Here is an 18,776-nt window from a genome sequence, read left to right as displayed (position 1 = left end):
ACTTTAGGATGTTCTTCCAATGGGGTATTCCCCCAGCAAACCATTCTCTCCTATGAACATTTTACACCTGTTACCTGTTTCTTGAAAGAAAGCATAGCACTTTTATAATCCTTTCAATAGTTTCCCAGTACAGGACTATATTCAAGTTATAATGGAGTACAGAAATCTCAGAACTGGTTTATTTTGTAAGTTACATGTATTTATTTTTACCTTTGTTTTGACAAAGTCAGTATCATTCATTTTCTTTCCCCTGAAATTAACTTAACATGAAATTGTAAGATTACTTTGAATTGAAATATTTCGAACAGTGCTACACATTGTTATGGTGTTCTAGAATTTGTTTAATTAAAACATGAGGTCATCTGATCTGGTTATTTAATGGTTTTCTATGAAGCTTGATAAAGGATATAAGCTTTACTAATATAAAGGGTTGGAAGACCATATAAACCAGTTTATTATACATTGAATCTTATTCATTGCTTTAGGACTAGAATATGATGTTAAAGTTGAGTCCAAATTTCCATTAGAAACCTCTCTTATAAGGGAATGGGAACTCAGGGTCTGCTACTGCTATCCCAAACTCCTACTGAAGTCAATAACTCAACTGGGAGTTGTACCTTGGGAAAATTAGCCTTCAGGAGAGGACCCTTGATCAAACATTTTCTTTGGGCTGTTTTCTATATAAAAATCTTAGTTCTGGGAGTTAATATATTTTAACCAGTACAGCAAAATAATCAGTTTGGCTATGCAAAAACAGATTTAAGATGGCTTTTCTATTATTATTATTATTATTATTTAAAAATGCTTGTATTTTGAATAGAGATAGATCCAAGATGCAAAGTTCAAATCCAGATCTGGATCAGTGATCTTGGACTTTGGTTCAATCTGTTATAGAAATGGGGTCAGTTGCAATTTCTGATTTGAATCTGGAAGTGAACTTTTGCAAAGTTAAGTGTGTTTGTGTCATGTTTTATTCTGAATTTATACCTAGTTTTGAAAAGTGGAACTTTGCATTCAAATGCATGCAATATGATCATATTGACAGAGCAATATTCTGATTTAGAAGTGTCTGGTATGCATGGACAGTAATCTTATCAATCAGTATGTTGAAATTATGTTAGCATGGGAGTCAAGGTGATCAGCACCTTGGCAAATCAAGCCCACATATAGCACAGCTGAGTGCAAGAGACTGCAATGGATTCAGTACAACCAGTAAAATGGATTCAGGTATTCTTTTCTTTGAAAGTTGTTCAAACATGGGTTCAAACATTGTTCAAACTTAGATCCTAAACCTCTTCCCACTGAAGCTGATGGGAGTGTTGATTTCATTGAGAATTGTGGATACTCTGAAAGTTTGGCCCATTAAAATCAATAGAGACACCAAAGCATTTATTTAACATATCAGACTGTTCAGTAAATAAATATTAATAGGTGCTATTTTGGTCTATCCATTTAATAAGGCATTTAAGGACAATTCATGCAAAACTGCCATTGTCATCAATGAGAGATTTTCATGAGGGAGAGGGGAGTATTTGGCCCATAAATTGAACACAGAGTATGTTCTCAATCCAACCTCCATATGTGAGCTCATAATCGCACCTTTGTAAGCTTTAATTCCCTTGTCCCATTTCATCCACACTTGTCTGCACCCCCACTTTATTATGCTCACAAAGAAGAAAAGCTATCGCTGAATAAGAAAGATGGCCAATCAAAACCTTATTTGATCTCTGGGCTTCCATTATATCAAAAACATTTCGAAAACACATACACATTAAAAATGATGCAGCTTATAACATAGGGAATTCAGGAGCTGGGTAAAAAGGGATGAAAATACGTGAATTGTTTTTCAACCTTTTAAAAAAGGGGGGGGGGTGTTTTCCTTATGAGGGCTGAAGAATACAGACATCAGGCCATATCATGTCTTCCTGCATAAAGAACCACAGAAAGACCCAAGTTAAGCAGAAAATTCAGTGGTCCTGCGAATGCGGAGTTTCTTCATTGTGTTCCTCACTGGCAGACAACCCTGTGGAGGGACAGAGGGCATAGTCTTCCAACTCCATGAAGGGTCCAAAGAGCCACAGGAAGATGTTACAGATTTCAAGACGTCTTTGGAGGGTTGGCTGCATCTGTGTAGAAGGCCAGACATTCCCTTGTCTCCTAGACTCTGATTGCAACATGACTTCCTTAGATGCTGTGTTGGCCTTGCAATGTTCCCTATACCCCAGCCACAAAATGCCCCAGCAAGGCATTGAGTGGGAACACATAGGAATTAGTGATGAGAAGACAGGCAGTTTGGCTGGGCAGGCAAGTGGTGGAAAATGAGCAGCTTTCACAGCCCTAAGAATCTTGAACATCAGGAGCGATGTGAAGGAAAGGAAAAGCTGTGCTAAATTAGGAAGGGATTGTCATGGAGAGGCAATGCTTAATTTGTAATGAAAGAGGTGCTGGGGCTCAAGCAATTTTTTTACATTCATAACTGACGCAGCAAGCCCCGAGGTGCCAGGGCTAGGAACTGCCAAGCCTAGAGGTGCCAAGGCTCAGCCCCAGCAAGCCCTGGCACAAATTACACTGGGGAGGGGAATGGTGTGGTTGTGGCTTGGCTTGCCTCAGGCTGCCGTGTGCAGTAAGGTAAGAAGGTAGCTGGATAGTGAGGAAAGATGGAGACTGCTCCTCTCTGCTGCACTTAGCAGATAATGAAGATTGACAATCAGGCCCACAAAGTGAAACACAACTGGAAATGTTCATTCTGGCTTACTATATATGTTATGGTGGGGAAAAGATGGTGGGAAGAACAACATTTTCTGACCTATGAAATGATACTAGCTGGATATATTTTTTTACATATACACAGAAATTTAAGCAATTTTAATTGCAAAAAACAATTCTTACTTGAATTTGATGTGGTTATATCTATCTGGGGCCAAATTTTACTCTTAATCACATCTGTGCGATCCTCAGTGAAGTCAGTGGGCAGAATACACATTTAAAGAATTCACCCTATTGTAGCTAATTGAATTGATACCATAAACTTCAGCATTTCAACGAACATTTCTTTGTGTTATTACAGCCATCTAACTCCTGAGGGCAATGGGAGTCTTTCCATTATCTCCAATGGAACTGGATCATTCCCTGTGAGAAAAGCCTTGCGACAATGCTCTAGACTACCCAGGGTTCAGGGGACAACAGGGTTTTCATAAGCGGATGTAATAGGAAGTAAAGGAGGATTCCAGAGTAAACGTGTTTATTCTCTTACACTAACAAAGCCCCTTGGCTTTTGGATATCGGGACAGTGGAATTGCTACCAATTTCCACGTGTCACTGAGATCAGAACCTTGCCTATCACTTTGAGGACATTCTATACAAAACCATTCATTTCAGTGGGGCAAAGCAGAAAGACAAGCAGAGAGAATGAGACAACAGACCTACTAACTCTCTAGAGAAACATGTACTCATGAAATTTTGTTGTGCCAAAAGAATGAGCATAACAAAACTGAATAGATTCAGTAAGGGCTCAATTTCTTCTTTAATGCCAAGTATCTACTTCCTTTTCTATTATGGAAGATCTGTATACTTCCTGTCTGTATTTTCACTGGTAAAATGCTTTCATATAGAAAAAAAGTATTGAACTGAGGCTTTTTTTTTATATAAGCTATTTTAAATAGGCCTTTGAAGCTTTCAGCAGAGCTCAAGTTCAGATGTCTCCTGTTTCCTTTCGGAAGGTTTGAAGGATTTGGGAAGGTGAACAAGCAGATCTATAATTAAAGAACAGTTGATGGTAACCGTCCCTCTTTGTTAGCATTCTCAGGCCACCTCCAAATTTAGACAGTTAAAGAAAACTCTGTCCCGTTTTAGTTTTGCAATAGTTTAGATGCCACTGTTGCATAGCAGAAGGGGAGCCTTTCTGAAACCCAAAGAATATCCCCTTTCTGGATGCAGACCACAAAAAGAAATGCAATGATATTCATAATCTTCCCTTTATAAAAATACTGCAGCACTAATCCTAAACACAGCTATTACTGTTGTAATCTGTACTCTTTTGGACCAAGGGACAGTGGTTTATTTGTGAAATTCCTACAAATGTAGGGAGGGGGATTACACATAAATCTTGATGCTGCATGTAGAGGTAAATAGTGAGCTCTAATATACTTTTCAAATCCTATAAAACATATAATTGGATGGAAAAAATAAATGCCCTGGAGAGGAAGTTATTGATCATTTAGAGCAAGGGAAAATATCATGTATCTGTGAAAGACTTGATTTCCCTAGTTTACCCCCTACAGATCAGTCACCAGTCAGGAAAAGGCATATTAGAGGACTGCCTAATATTTCAAAGGGGAATAAACATGAATACAGGGAATAGCTTCTCTAAATCTATGTTTTAACGCTCAATTATTTAATGCAATTGTAAGTGCAGAACACTCAGGCCAGCAACCCAGTTAAATCTCTTAATCTGAAATGAGGAGAGTGTAATTATGTGGTGCTGGATGAATTCAAAGAAACTTTGAGATAGACTGTTTTAAAAGAAGCAGTCACCAGAGAGATGAATGAGTCGCCCTGCCTTTCAATAGAGGACTCCGGAGAGCTGCATCTATAGTGCATACAAACTGGAACAGACCCCCTCAAAGCATGGTGGCACTGGGATTGTATACCCCTCAGAAAATCAGATTGTAAAGGTCCTCACGTGGTAGCTCTTTCTTTAAAAAAAGCCATGATCAGCCAGATGCCAGGCCAAGGCCCTGAACTATTGTCCTGCATTTTACTGCCATTAGTCCCCATGTTAAAAATCAATATTACAAAAACGTCAGTATCATGCAGGAAATGAAGGACAGGGATACAAACAGGAGAGGTCTCATGTAGCCCCACTGCCTCTATTCTCTTCCCTGCCCAAGAAGGATGCTAGCAATAGCATGCCAAAGGTCTGAAAAAAACATAGCTAGTCTGAGAAATTTTGACAGGACCATATTCTGTTGGAATATGCAGTTCCAACGAAATTGAAATTCTTCCCCAAAATCAGGCTGATTTTGCCAGAATTTCATTTATGAAGAAAGCTAATGGGGAAGTTCTGGCAATGTCAAAAAGTCCTGCCTCAATATTTTTGGAATAAAATGTTTCAAGTTTTTGTTTTGAAATGACTTTTGTTGAGAATTGTTTTTTCTTTCGCAGTATATTATAATGCAATATAAATTTTAAAAAGTCAGAATTGAAACAGTTTGATCAACCCACAACAAACAAAAATGGGAATTTCTCTTGATGAAGAATTTCAAATTTTTCAGTTTTCATTACCATTCCAAATCTTCCAATTCTTCACAAAAGCTCCTCAAAGCTCTAATGGAAAAATATTAGTAACAGGTCAAAGCTCCACTTTCCCTTTAAATTTCTGCTGGAAAATGGCAACCAAATATTACTTTCTGAAGTCAGATATGCGCTAGAAGGAAAGAATTCTGCGAGGGTCCTCTGAGATGGTTATGCTAGAATATAGGTGGTGTATATTACTCAGACAGTGCAGCATAGCGAGAGGATGATGATGTATACATGGTTTACATTACTCAGACCATGGCGTATAGCAAGCATGTGCTATTCAGACAATGGAAGCAAGCTGAAAATTATTCTTGAATTCTTAGACATTTCTTAACGGTAACACAGTCCTAAAACTACAGCAGCAGAAACTGAGTTTATTTGTGTCCTGCAGTCTGTCTGCTTGGAGAGTCTGATAGCCATATTCAGTAGTACACATGCAGGCAGCAAAGGAAATCCTCTGGATCAAATTAACCAATTCCTTCCCCCTCTAATGAAATGAATGAAAAGCATATTGTGTTTCCACAGTTGTACAGCGAATGGCTTCAAAATAATTATTAGGGGAATATAGTGGTACTAAGATCCTACAGGGAGGGACCGGCAAGGCAAAACAGGGTTCCCAGGAATTGATTAATTTCTTTATGCCCCAATGAGTCCTTAAACAAAGATAATTTCCACAGTATTAAGTCCAGTTGTTCTAAACAGTGCCTTTGGGGCCAGATCCTGCTCCTCTAGAGGTCACAGGGTGTTTTCTTCATTGACATAAATGGAAAGATTGGGCCAAGTGTCAGATACTATTTTTGCCTTATTATTTAGATCAGTTAGGGGTGCAAATTAGGTGTCTGAGAATGTAGTGCACATTCAAATAAACATGCACCACAAAGAAGCATCACATGGAAGTCCTTCAGTGATTACTACTTATGGGCCTGATCTCTTTCTACTTCCCTTTCCTACTCCCTCTACTTATTTACAACCTTCCCTGCCCCTCATCGGTGTTGGTGCAAGAGCCTTCTCCCCTGTAGCTTTTGTCATCTTGAACAGACTTTCTCCCTCTAGCTGCCATGTTACCTCTCCATGTGTTTTTAGAACACCCCTAAAAACCTATCTTTTCTCCTTCACCTTTGTGTCTTATTTCTCTCCCTCAGCCCTTATTTTGCATTGATCTTTTTAATGGTGTTACTGAATCCTAGAGAGAATGTCTAACATATATGAAATAAAAAGTAATGCACTGACTCTTTTGGAGGTGACAGACCATATCTGTAGATTTGCTGCTAGAAACAGCAATCTGTTAGCCATTAAAAATGTTAGGATTAAATTTCTATGGCAAAATTACAATTAAATTTATTTTCTAATGCTCTCTGGTACCCAGTGCACCATCCCCTATATTTACACATAAATCTGCCTCTCCAAAGGTATTGCTTTGGAGAAAGGTTTTGGAAGAGCTGAGACACGATACAAAGGCAGCAGAATTTGGACCGTATTATAACCTGTACATCTCATATATTTGCTGTTAGCTGGCCAGGAAAGGAACCTGCTTCTGTAGATAAAATTGAAACTTCTGTGTGGTGGGCACTCTATTTACTGAAAAGCAAATATAAGGACTATCCCACTCCTATGGGTTTTAGAGCAAAACACAAATACAACAAGGCTTTCCTCGGCCAAAGTAATAGTATAAGGTAGAGCTTGCTTTAGCCAAATCCAAAGCAAAGGTTTGACATGTAGCTTACTGCAACCACATTTTTGACCCTCCTCCCACCTTATTCCCTGACTCAATCCCCCCAGGTCCCTCCAGCACATTTCTCTTATAGTGTAGGGAGTGGGGTGGGGAGGAGGGTTAATTAATTCCCCACAGCTGTCCCAGCCATGCTACCCTGCAAATCCCTGCACTCAAGAAAAGCAGCTGTGATCTTTCCTCTTGCCACAAATTAACCTCTTCCTTGCTTGCTTCCTTGCTAATTTCTGAATAGGGTCCAATCAAATGTGGATCTGAACTTCATCTCTCTTTAATGCATCAAACAAAATCCAAGATCCAAACATTTTGAACGTGGAGGTTTGAAATCAAATCTGAATTTCCCCAAATTTCAGGATTCTCAGTTTTGGTCCATTAGAGATACACTGCTAGATGCAAGCTGGGAAATTGAATCTGAATTGCATTGCATAGATCTGAGGTTTTGGTTTAGAGCCATCTCGGTTTGTCAATATGAACGTGCTGCAACAATTAAATTACCTGAGCAGGAATTTGGTCAGAATTTAGGTTTAATTATCCTAAGTAGTCAGGACCACGGTTTCACATTTCATTCAAACTAAGTGTTCTTTGGAAAGAGACAGGAGCCCACAGAGAAACAGTTTAGCATGGAGGCTAATACAATTCAGATGATTCTTTGAGTACATTGACAGAGACTCCTACTCACTGAGGTACAATCCAAAGTTCTATTAATGTAGACTGATCAATGATACTTATTTTAAACACTAACACATTGTTGATACCATACAAATTATTAAGGATAATAGAACATTCTCAATAAAAAAAAATACATGCCAGGATGCTTGTTAAATTTGCATTGTCATTGTTTTGCCTGGGAAAGTTACAAATAACACTGAATGTAACTTTAGTCTCACCCAGCAAAAATGAGATGTGAGAAAAATCTTGTCAGAACTGCACCATTCACACACCAATTTCACCATTATTGATCTGGAGGAGGCAAAAATCTGTGTACCCCTGGACCAAACATAGGTAAAAGTAGCTCTGCAGCATTATTATATAAATGTGAGGTTCCAGCTCTAAAGAGAAATTGGGAAGACGGAATAACCTTCATTTCAAAGTGAATTTTGGAGCAAATCTGGTTTTGTGAAGGAAAGAGGTAGCAAGGCAAAGGAAGAAATCTTTCTGGTCAATGATGACGCATTGAAACAATTAGCAAATGAATTGTGGAAAGGGTTGCAGGATAACAGTGAAACCTCGTACTTCTTTTCTAAACAGCACTGTTAATAAAGCAGACTAAAACAAATCATAGAAGGTAAATATGGAAAAAAGGTTAAAAAAACTTTGCAGGATAAAACATAAGAAAAATGTGTGAGTTGGAAATTTGACATGAATTCCAACCTTTTATACAGCTCAGAATTATTTCAGTTTTTGGTATGGCACTGACCCCCCACTTAAAATCCACAAAGAAAAAACAGAGTTTAGGGGAAAGAGCTATAACATACAAGCCAGTGATCAAGGTGATGGCTGGCACCAATCTTGTTAGTTCTAGATAGGCAAATAGACCAGCCCCTATTGCGTCATTAGCCATCAATAATTCTGGAGCTGATTACAAAATGTCAGTGGAAACAATTTTCAATGAAAAACAGAAGTGAGTTTTTGCAAATTTCCTCACTCTCCTCTCCCCAGTCCCCATACATTATTTTCTGACAAGATCTAAATTAGTTCTATTTTTTGTGTTTTTTTACCCTTCCTCCCAGCCCTTCACCCATGTGATCTTATGATACATACCCCGCCCCCCCCCACCAAAAAATCTCCCTCACTGTTCACTTTCCTTCTGCCACAACAGTCTCTTGAATGACTAACCATGGAAAATCAAAAATACTTCATGGACACACTTCACTCATTAGAGTCTCTGGCTTCTCCCAACCCCAGTCAAGGTGATAGTGTCAATTACAAACATGTTAATACTTCACTAGATCTGATTATGTCTGTAAAATCCTTTCCACTGCCTGGACAGTTCTGTTAACTTCTGCAGTCTATGTCAGCTACACTTCCCCTTCCTCCCTGGAGTCTGGGCCACTCATAGCCGTCCTGGAGCAAATAGAAGCTGCAGCGCCATGTGATTTGCAGTGGGGGGCACTTTCTTGGGTTCTGTCCTCTCTTCAGCTGAGATCTAATCCAGGGTGAAGGAACTGATGAGCCCACATTCTCCCTTGCTCTGTGAGGGAGCAAGGGAGTTGTATTTTCACTGAAGTAAGGAAGCAGTCAGTATAATTCCAGTTAATTCTGTTTTTGTGTTATTTTAAATAATGTAAGACCTCTTTCACCATCTTGTTGTTCTCCTCTCTTCTCCCCTCGATTACCACTCCAGGTTCCTTCTAGGGTTCTTCAGTATGTATTGCATTGTACTACCTGCAGCTCCATTCCCCACACCCCTAAACATGCAGAGCACTCTACTGGGCCATCTCATCTAACCTCCTGAATCATGGCAGGAATGAATTCATTATCTCCAAATCATGCCTGATACTGAAGTTATCATGGATGGAGTTCAAACAGAAGCCTTATGGTTTAAAAGTCACTTTAAAGATGGCATTTGGTAAAAAAACAAACAAACAAAAAACCCACCAAAAAAACCACACCAAGCCACACCAAAAACCCCACAACTTTTTCTACATAATTTTTAGTATTATTGTTAGCCTGTCAGGGCAGGGATTGTGCCATCTTTTGGACAGGACTGTGGCATTTATGGCACTGCCATGCCTAGATTAACCACTGCTCTCAATGCACTTGTACAGGCCCTACATCTCAAAGCAGCACCTGACCACCAGAAAAAAAAAATCCTGAGAGACACTGAAACTCCCATGCATGCGGACACATGGCCACTCACTCAAATATGGACCATCTGGTCCTCCATCAGGGGGCGGTGGTTGGGCCAAATCTGAGCAATGAGGGGCCGTGTGAAAGTGGAGTGGACAATGGGAGTGAATAAAACTAGGCAGCTGGAACTGGAAAGGAGCTGCCCTAGCTTGGAATACGGGTAGAGCTCTGAGCTGGGAGGTGCTGGTGAATGGCCAGGAAGGTCCCTGGAGTAATGGGTGAGGCACTGGGGGTGAGTGGGTGATGGGGTGAGTGGGGAATATTGGGGGTGTGGAGACAATGGGGCTGGTGAGATTGGGGGTTGTGGCCAATGAGGCTGAGGTGTTGTGGGATGTGTGTCAGGGCTGCTGTGATGTGGGGGGGGGTGCTGTGAGGATAAATGGGGTTTGGTGAAGGGATTTGGGGGGTCTATGTGAGCATTCTGGGCTCTGTGTGGTGTGGCAAAGAGAGGGGTGTTTGGGGCTGTGTGTCAGGTGGGGTATGTATGGGATGGAGGTGCTTTAAGGAAAGGGACAATTTCCATAGTGCACAAGCCCCCAACATTCTTTAATCTAGGCCTACCTAAGTAGGAGATGGTATAGGGCTCAGGCATGCAGAAATCACTATCTGATTGCTCCTTGCTTACCATGAAAAACACATCCTGTGCCATCCATTAGCATGGAGTGGATTGCACTGCTGCCATTGTGCTGGCCCCATTCTTTTGGCCAGTGTGTGGGGTAGAGGGGAGCATGTGGCAAAGGTCCTACCCCACTCCTTTTTTATTGTCTTGCTCTCCAAGTGGAGCAGGAGTGAACAATTGCTGCACTGTCCAGAGCACATGGACTGCTATTATGGGGGGCAGCTGCTAATGAGTGGGTCATAGAGGCAGGAAGGGAAGCAAGCACAGTCGAGGAAAGCAAGTTACCAGTCTAGCCATATGTGTCCATATAATGCCTAGCACAAAATGGGCCACCAGAAACAAACAATTATAATGAAGAAGGAGGAAGACGAAATACATAAACCAATGGAATAATTTACTTAAAGAGGGATGCCCCAGACATGGGATATCACAAGCTTATTTGCCAAGCAAAAACTCATTTCATTCATCAGCTACACTGTGAGAGACACAGGTATTGTGATTTCTGTAATTAAAACTAAAATTAGGATTACTTTTTGAGATTGCAGTTACTACTGAGTCACTTAAAACTACAAATATTTGGTGATAAAACTACACTTCTGAAAATCAAATTTACACAAAGATACACAGACACTGCCAAAAGGAAAGTGGATGCTGTGTAAGAAAAAAAAAAAAGAAAGAAAAAGAAAAAACCATCAAAAAGTGAATTGTACATCTAAGGATATATGCATGTTTAACATCCACCACTAAGTAATCACTTTTTGTGGATGACCTATAATATAGTCAGATAGCATAAGGAGTACAAATTGACTAATAAACTCTTTTTCCAGGACTCTGATGTCATGAATGATGCTGATGCACAAACAAGGAAGTAAACAAAGCAAAACCAAAGACAGCCATTTTATTGTTATCTTCATTGAAAACCCAGGATGGAAATTATAGTTTCCCGATCCAGCAAAGCTAAGAACCATGTACATTATCTAATCATAAGAACACAGGTTCAGATTTTCAATCCCACTGGATTTCAGAATGGTCTCTTCCAACACTGTAAAGCAGTTCATCTGGCTCCGGCCACTCCTGAACTGGAAACTAGAATGGTAAAGGGTGGGATTTTCAAAGGAACCTGAATTTCAATGGGATTTAGACACCTAACTCCCTTAGGCTTCTTTGAAAATCCCAGCTGAAATGTACTAACCCATATCAAATTCCTGGAATTTGTGTGAGATGTGGTATCCAATTAGCCCTGTTTTAATATTAATGTTTTTAATATTTTAAGGTAAAGTAACGAATGTTTCCCATTTATTATAGACCTGTCATGATCATTTCATTGTTGTTGCTGTTTTAATTTTGGAAATGCATATTAAGTGCAAACTCAATCTTCCAAATGTTACAGGGAAATTGATTGTTTGGATAATTAAGGTTTTTAATAACTGAGGGACTTTTCAATGTAAGTAATAGATGTCAGGCAATCTGACTCAGATTACAGGGAATATGACTGAGGTTTGGATAATCAAGATTTTATTTAGTTTAATGTGTACATTTGGGGCAACCAACTCCTACAAGTCTGAAGGAGTAAAGAACATACACAAACTGCTGCATTACAGCATTGCTGTGACCTAGTCAAGAACCTCAAGGTCAACATTAGGAGCATTCAGCTTTGCGGCTGGGGGGGGTGGAATTGCACATGGGTTATTAAACATTTATTACAATGTTTGCAAGGGGACACCTGCTAATTGTCAGAAGATTCTGCAGCAACTTTGTGTGTGTTCCTAAGCTAAAACTACAAGTTTTACACAATTTCCAGACATGCTTGTCAAGCTACTGCAGCCTTTTTTCCATCAACAGTACAAAACTTTAAAGCAGAAGTATACATTTCAAAAATATTCAGAAGAAGATTCTCCAAAGCTCTTCTCTTACCAATCTATTTATGTGAAAGTGGCAAAGAGTCCTGTGGCACCTTATAGATAAACAGACGTATTGGAGCATCAGCTTTCGTGGGTGAATACCCACTTTGTCAGATACCCTTCTGATACAATCTATTTATGTGTTTCCAAAAATATGTGACTCTGGTACTGCAGTCTTATAAATGGTACTGCAGTCTTATAAATACTCAACATAAAGGGCCAGATCCTCAGCTGGTATAAATTGGCATTGGTGCATTAAATTCAGTGGACTGTGGTAAATCACACTAGCTCAGATCTAACCAAGAGTCTACTCCGCATGAAAACAATCTCTATGGGCACTATAAAGCAACCATGAGCAAGCCTTACTCACATAAGTAAAGCCTGTAGGACCCAGCCCTATATGTCTAAATATACAGCAGAATTCCAATTAAACCCTTCCTTTATTAACGTTAAACCATATTTGAACATCAAGGTGAGTCAAATCAGTTTTGTGCTGAAGTTCTCTGTGTTTCAGTTTGTTCTGCAGTATTACTCCCCTACATCACCCCTGTATTTTCAGCTCAGTGATTTTCTTTGCTTTGAGTAATCAAACACTGTCTGCTCTTCAAGACTAATATGTAGCCCCTGAGTGAAGGGAAGGGTGTGATTCAAATCAAGACTTCTGTTGACACTATAATCCTTAGGAGCACAACTGGAGCATTTCATGAACAGTAGCAGAGATCCTCCATTGATTTACTGCCTTGGTATTCAATCAAGAGCTGCGTTGTTAGCTGTAACATACCAAAAAACAAAAACCCCCACACCATGACTTCTAATTGAGGAATTTAACTTGTTGCCCGTCTTGTAGGAAGAGATTTGTCATATATGTGATATGAGGTAGCTTTTAAGAATTCTCCCCTATTTTTATAGTGGAAGGGCTCCAGGCATGTAAGAGGGTCTTCCAGACTTTAAATGAGATGTACACCAAAGAGACTGTCACTTGCATGAGGCAGAAACTAAGATTAGGAGGTGGTGGGATTATAGTAATTGTATGTTCCCCTTCCTAATGGAGCATCTCTCCCTCCATGTGTCCCAGTAGTTGCTCCCAGTTTGTATGAACACTGTACTCACCCCGGTGGGGGGGGAGGGGGGGCATGTTCTACCCTCAGCTACATAAAACTCCTATTGACAATGTGGCCCTGGGCTTGTTTTTTGGAAGGCAAGTAATCTCTTCCAGTACTGCAATAGCATTCTACAACCAGAGTGCCTAACAGCAAGATACATACTGCACCTTCCTTCTCTCACCCCTCAACCCCAAAGACTGGAAGCATGTTGCCAACCCCCACTGACCTGAAGACAAGAGTTCCCTAGATTGTTTCCAACCCTGTGTTGCTAACCCCACTAAGCCAATAGTATTTCCAGTATTTTGGGGGTGGTGACTCACAAGAAAGTCATGAGGGCCTGTTAAGGGGCTGTCCAAAGCCACTTTTTGAAGAAGTATTTTGTTTTGCTTGTTTATTACATAGGCTGACTGCAGCTGTATTCATAACACTCACATACATTTTTGTCACTCCATTGTCAATGTAGTAGCCATAATGCAGGATGCACCCTCTGAGGCAGCACCTACAAGACACAGAATCAGTGAGTTTAGAATGTGACTCCCTTTATCACCCTCCACAAGCACTCGTAATAATGCTGAACTCTTCTGTTCTACACAGGTTCATCTATCACACCCACTAATAGTGCTACCCAAACATTAATTATCCCTTACAAAACCCATGTGAAATAGGTAAGGGTTATTACTATTTCCTTTGTAGCATGGAACCGGAAGCTGAGAGGCTAAGGTATTCGCCCAAGACCACAGAAGGAGTCAGTGTCAGAGGCAGGATTAGCACTCAGGAGTTTGTGTCTCCAAATCCTGAGTGAAGAATAAAGGCGGTATCTAGTGGTATGCTGGGGCTGTTAATATTATGTTTAGTTTAAATTAAAAACAACTGACAAGAAATATGGTAACTGTCTGCATATCTGATTAGCACAAACCCCAAGGGTAGGACAGAATTGTACAAGGGGGCAAAATTAGACGTAAAGGTATGAAGAAAAGAAAAGAAAAAAGAAAAGAAAAGGAAAGAAAATGTGGGGAAAGCATCAGAGAAAACTAACAAATGGGGAGATATTTTAGACTGTGAAATAGTCTCCCAGGGGAAAGGTAGAAGCCCCATCATTTGAGACAGTTAAAACTAATTTGGATAAAGCATTGGAAAATATTCTGTAGGGGATAATCTACACTATCAGGGAGATGTGACCTCATTTTTTAATCTCCAATTTCTAGTCTTCAAATGTCCCAGGTTGAGCTGCTGTCCCTGGGTTCTAATCCTAATAGTCTCTAGTTTCCCAGATGAACGGACTTCTCATATTTGGCCAAGATCCTCAGCTGATGTAAACGGGCAGCTCCATTGAAGTCAATTTTGTGCCAGGAAGAAAATGGGCCAAATCCTCAGCAGGTGTAAATGAGCAAAGAAGGCAGCAAACCTTTCTTCACCTAGATGGAACCTCATAGGAATGTCTAATGTGGGATAGATTATTCAACTGTTCATGGCAATCTACATAGTCAGTCTTTCAACTTTTCAGGGATGAGAAATTACCCAGCAGGAAAGCCCCAGTTAGTCAGCAACTGAGCAATTTGTTTATGAGACAGAACCCCATTTGGCCATACATCTGTCTCAGGTTTGCACAGAGGGGAAGTGTTTCCTAGTGGATAGAGCACTAGCCTGGGACTCGGGCAACCTGGGTTCTATTCTCAGCTCTCTCCTTGGCTTACTGGGCGGTTTTGGGCAAGTTATGTCACTGCTCTGTGCCTCAGTTTCCCCATCTATAACATGGGGATCATGATAATGATGACCTTTGTTAGTTATCAGTACAGTGCCTAGCCCAATGGGGCCTAGATATCCTTGACTGGGGTTCTTTGATGGAATAATAATGATGAATAAATAGTTGGTGCAGAGGCCTTTACATCTTATTTCTTGTTTTGAGAATTTTATATGGAAAACATTCCCCAAGACTTATCTGTGTAATCCATACAAAACATTCACTAGAGCATGTCTTTATTGGCAAGAAAGAGAAAGGTTATTATAGTCTCCCTCATTCAGAATAAGCAATGAGACTTTCTAGTCCATGTGTTGTTAAGGATGAAAGCACACCCCTCCAGAAATTAAAGAATAATGAGGAGATAGTGTAGCCATGAAGCAGTGTCTTTGTATATTCTTGCCATTTTAAAACAATATTTTCTTAGGTTATCACCATCAAGCAAGTTAAATATTCCAACAAATTATTTTCTCTTGAATTTCTGTTTTTGTATTAATTAGAGGCCTAATCCTGCTGCAGTGGAAATCAGTGGCAAACCCCCAATGACTTCAATCATGCAGCATCAGACTCTCATAAAATAATGTCATGTGAAATAATGAGAGTGTAAGCTTTATTATCACTTATCCGGTGGGGCTGGTGTTATCCAATGGGAAGAAATACTACCAGAGGCCAATGAGATATGAGATATGGTTACCAGGCAGGAATCCTAGGGGATTCAATTACCATGCAGGAATCCTATGAGACAGTATTATCAAGCAGGAATCTGTAGTATTCAGTTTACCACAAGGCGGTAATATTAGATTTTTAGAATGAAATCCTGTGGTATCTTATTTTATAAGAGTTGGCACAGAATGAATAAAGTAAAAAGGCAATGGAAGGAAAATGTTTGCTTGAATCTTGAATTTGGAACAAGTTGCAATTGTTTATCTCCATTTCTAGCAGAAATAAAATGTCACAAATTTTCCTGAAGATTCCCCTGGAATTGTAACTAAAAGTTTCAGATACTTAGAGGTGAGAGGGGATTAGTTTGTGTTCATATTTTACACACTTACTTACACTTACTTACACACACACACACACACACACACACACACATACAAAGAATATAATTTATTCTTAGGCCTTTTATTTTATTTTTTTTTATTGTGGTCATTTTTTGATTGGGGTGGTAAGCAGCTGTTGGCTTTATTTTTGATTTATAGTGTTTTCAATTTTTGGCAAAAGTACCAAAACCTTAGGTAGGATAAGATTTTAAATATATTTATTATAAATCATCATTACCCAAGATTATAAGCTGTTTGGGGAACAGGATGTCTTTTTACCACCTATTTGTACAATGCTTAGCACTATGGGGGCCTGATTAGGGTGAGTAGGTGCTAAAGATAAACAATAGCAATAACTGAAAATATTTTATCTCAACATCATCTTATTGTGGCAGCAATAACATTAAAATTAGCAACAAGAAGCAAACAGAAAATGGTTACACTTTAGATATGAGTGTCAAGAAGATTCTAGAGAAGTTTGTCTCCCTAGAATCTAAACTTTCTAGAATGGGACTTCTAAGAAGAAGATTCTTAAATGTGAATACAGAATAACAGACTATCACGAATACAGACTAACACGGCTGCTACTCTGAAATCTGTAGAATCTTGCCAATATTTGTGAATAACCGTCCCCTACATACCATAATCACAAAGTTTTAGCTGAATTCCTAATTCCCATTGAAAGAAATGTGATCTGCATTCATTTCAACCTGGGTCTGAAGGTGGGTCACTTCATCTTTAATTTGATGAGTCCTTTACCAGCTGTGGATACAGTTCTGGGGAAATCTAGTACTCAAGACAAAAAAATAAACAGGGATTCCCAGTTCTTTTTATATGACTTAATTTGGTCACTGGTGTTACTTGCTGTGATTATACCTCATTATTGTTGATTGGTCAGATCATTCCTTTAACATTTGGCTTTTTGATGCTGGATACTACCTGCTTATAATTTTAACATACATACCTACACACACACACACCAGCCAGATCCTTACTCAATATTTTTATTCACTATTTATTGAGGCAAACTCCTAGTTATGTCAATGGCTAAGTGACGACTGAGCAAACTTTGGGTGAGGATCTGACCCATTTTGAGATTTGCCTGAGTACATACTGAATTAAGACCTCAGTTTGGGTTCCAGATGCATGAATCCACCTTTGAGTCAATGTATCCCAATGAGTTTCTAAATAGATTCTTGCAAATTCAAACCTCTACTAAAATTTTACCTTTTGAAAGATAAGTGACAGAAGCAGTAGATCAAACTCTTTGGGCCTTTCAGGTACCTCCATGTGCATGGATAACTAGAACTGTTTTGGTATGGAATGTTTCAGTATGGAATGGTATGGTATCGGTAGGAGACATTTCGTTGCATAAAATGCCACTGAGGAAATTTTAAAAATTGACTAAAAATGTAGATTAGAAAAAAAAAGTGAGGTGAAAAGTATGGTGGCAGTGCATCATGGGAAATGTAAATAGTAGAAATGGAACTAGAAAACAGGAGATCTGTGTACAATAAAACACGGGATTATAAGGGCTTCATCCAAGATTATTACAGTAAATGGAAGACTCCCACTGATTTCAGTGCCCTTTGGATCGAGCCCTAAATGAGGCATGTTAAAGGAGATTCCAAAAGAATCACATCCTCTCCTTGTTATATTGGTGACAAAGGTGTTAACGTGATAGCTGCAGGAATAAGAATTTCACAAGGCTCCGGAAGGACCTGTCTGCTTTATTCAAATGCAGTTATACAGAATGGGACTGATTATATTTCCGCTGTAGAAAATGGGGAGGTGGCAGGAAGGAGTGTAAAACTCAAGAGGCATTATCCTGCTCACAATGTTTGCAAAAATGTTTGCTTGAGTGCTTCTGAACAAGGAAGTGGTACAGCTGAATGGTAGGCTTAAGGAAAGTCAGAGTAGGTTCAGAAAAGGGTTTGGATGCACTGATCATATCTGAACTCTAAAAGACATGATCAAACAGTATTGTGATCATGGAAGAGATCTGGATGTGTTAAGTGGACTTTTAGCAAATATATCACCTATTGTGGTGGGGAAAGTGTCATGGAGATACTAGAAAGATTACTAAACTGATACAGGTAATGACTAATAAACAAGTTCCTGAACCCAAATGCTGGAGAGATGCCAATTGTGACCATTGTGATTTTGTGATAAGGATCTCAGCTCACAAGCAAATGGATCATTAGCTCACATATCATGAGTCACCAAACAGCCATCAGATGGCAATGACTTTTAGTCACTAGTGATATCTTGAGATGACTGCATTCTTTGGGGTCTCTCTGTACCATTTTAAAATTTCCCTGAGATATCTAGATCCACCATTTAGTGCTTATTGGGTGAATTCACCCCTGTACGGACAGCCAGTAGAAAGTCCTGAAAATAAAGCTTAAATGTGACATAAGTTGTGCATGGGCCCCTGGAGAGAATTTCATTCCTTATGCACAGTAGCTAGTTTTTATACATTGTAACAATACAGA

This window comes from Natator depressus, chromosome 6 (genome assembly GCF_965152275.1).
Source record: "Natator depressus isolate rNatDep1 chromosome 6, rNatDep2.hap1, whole genome shotgun sequence".
Classification (NCBI taxonomy): Eukaryota; Metazoa; Chordata; order Testudines; family Cheloniidae; genus Natator; species Natator depressus.
The sequence above is the reverse complement of the archived record's forward strand: the minus strand, read 5'-3'. Positions refer to the sequence as shown.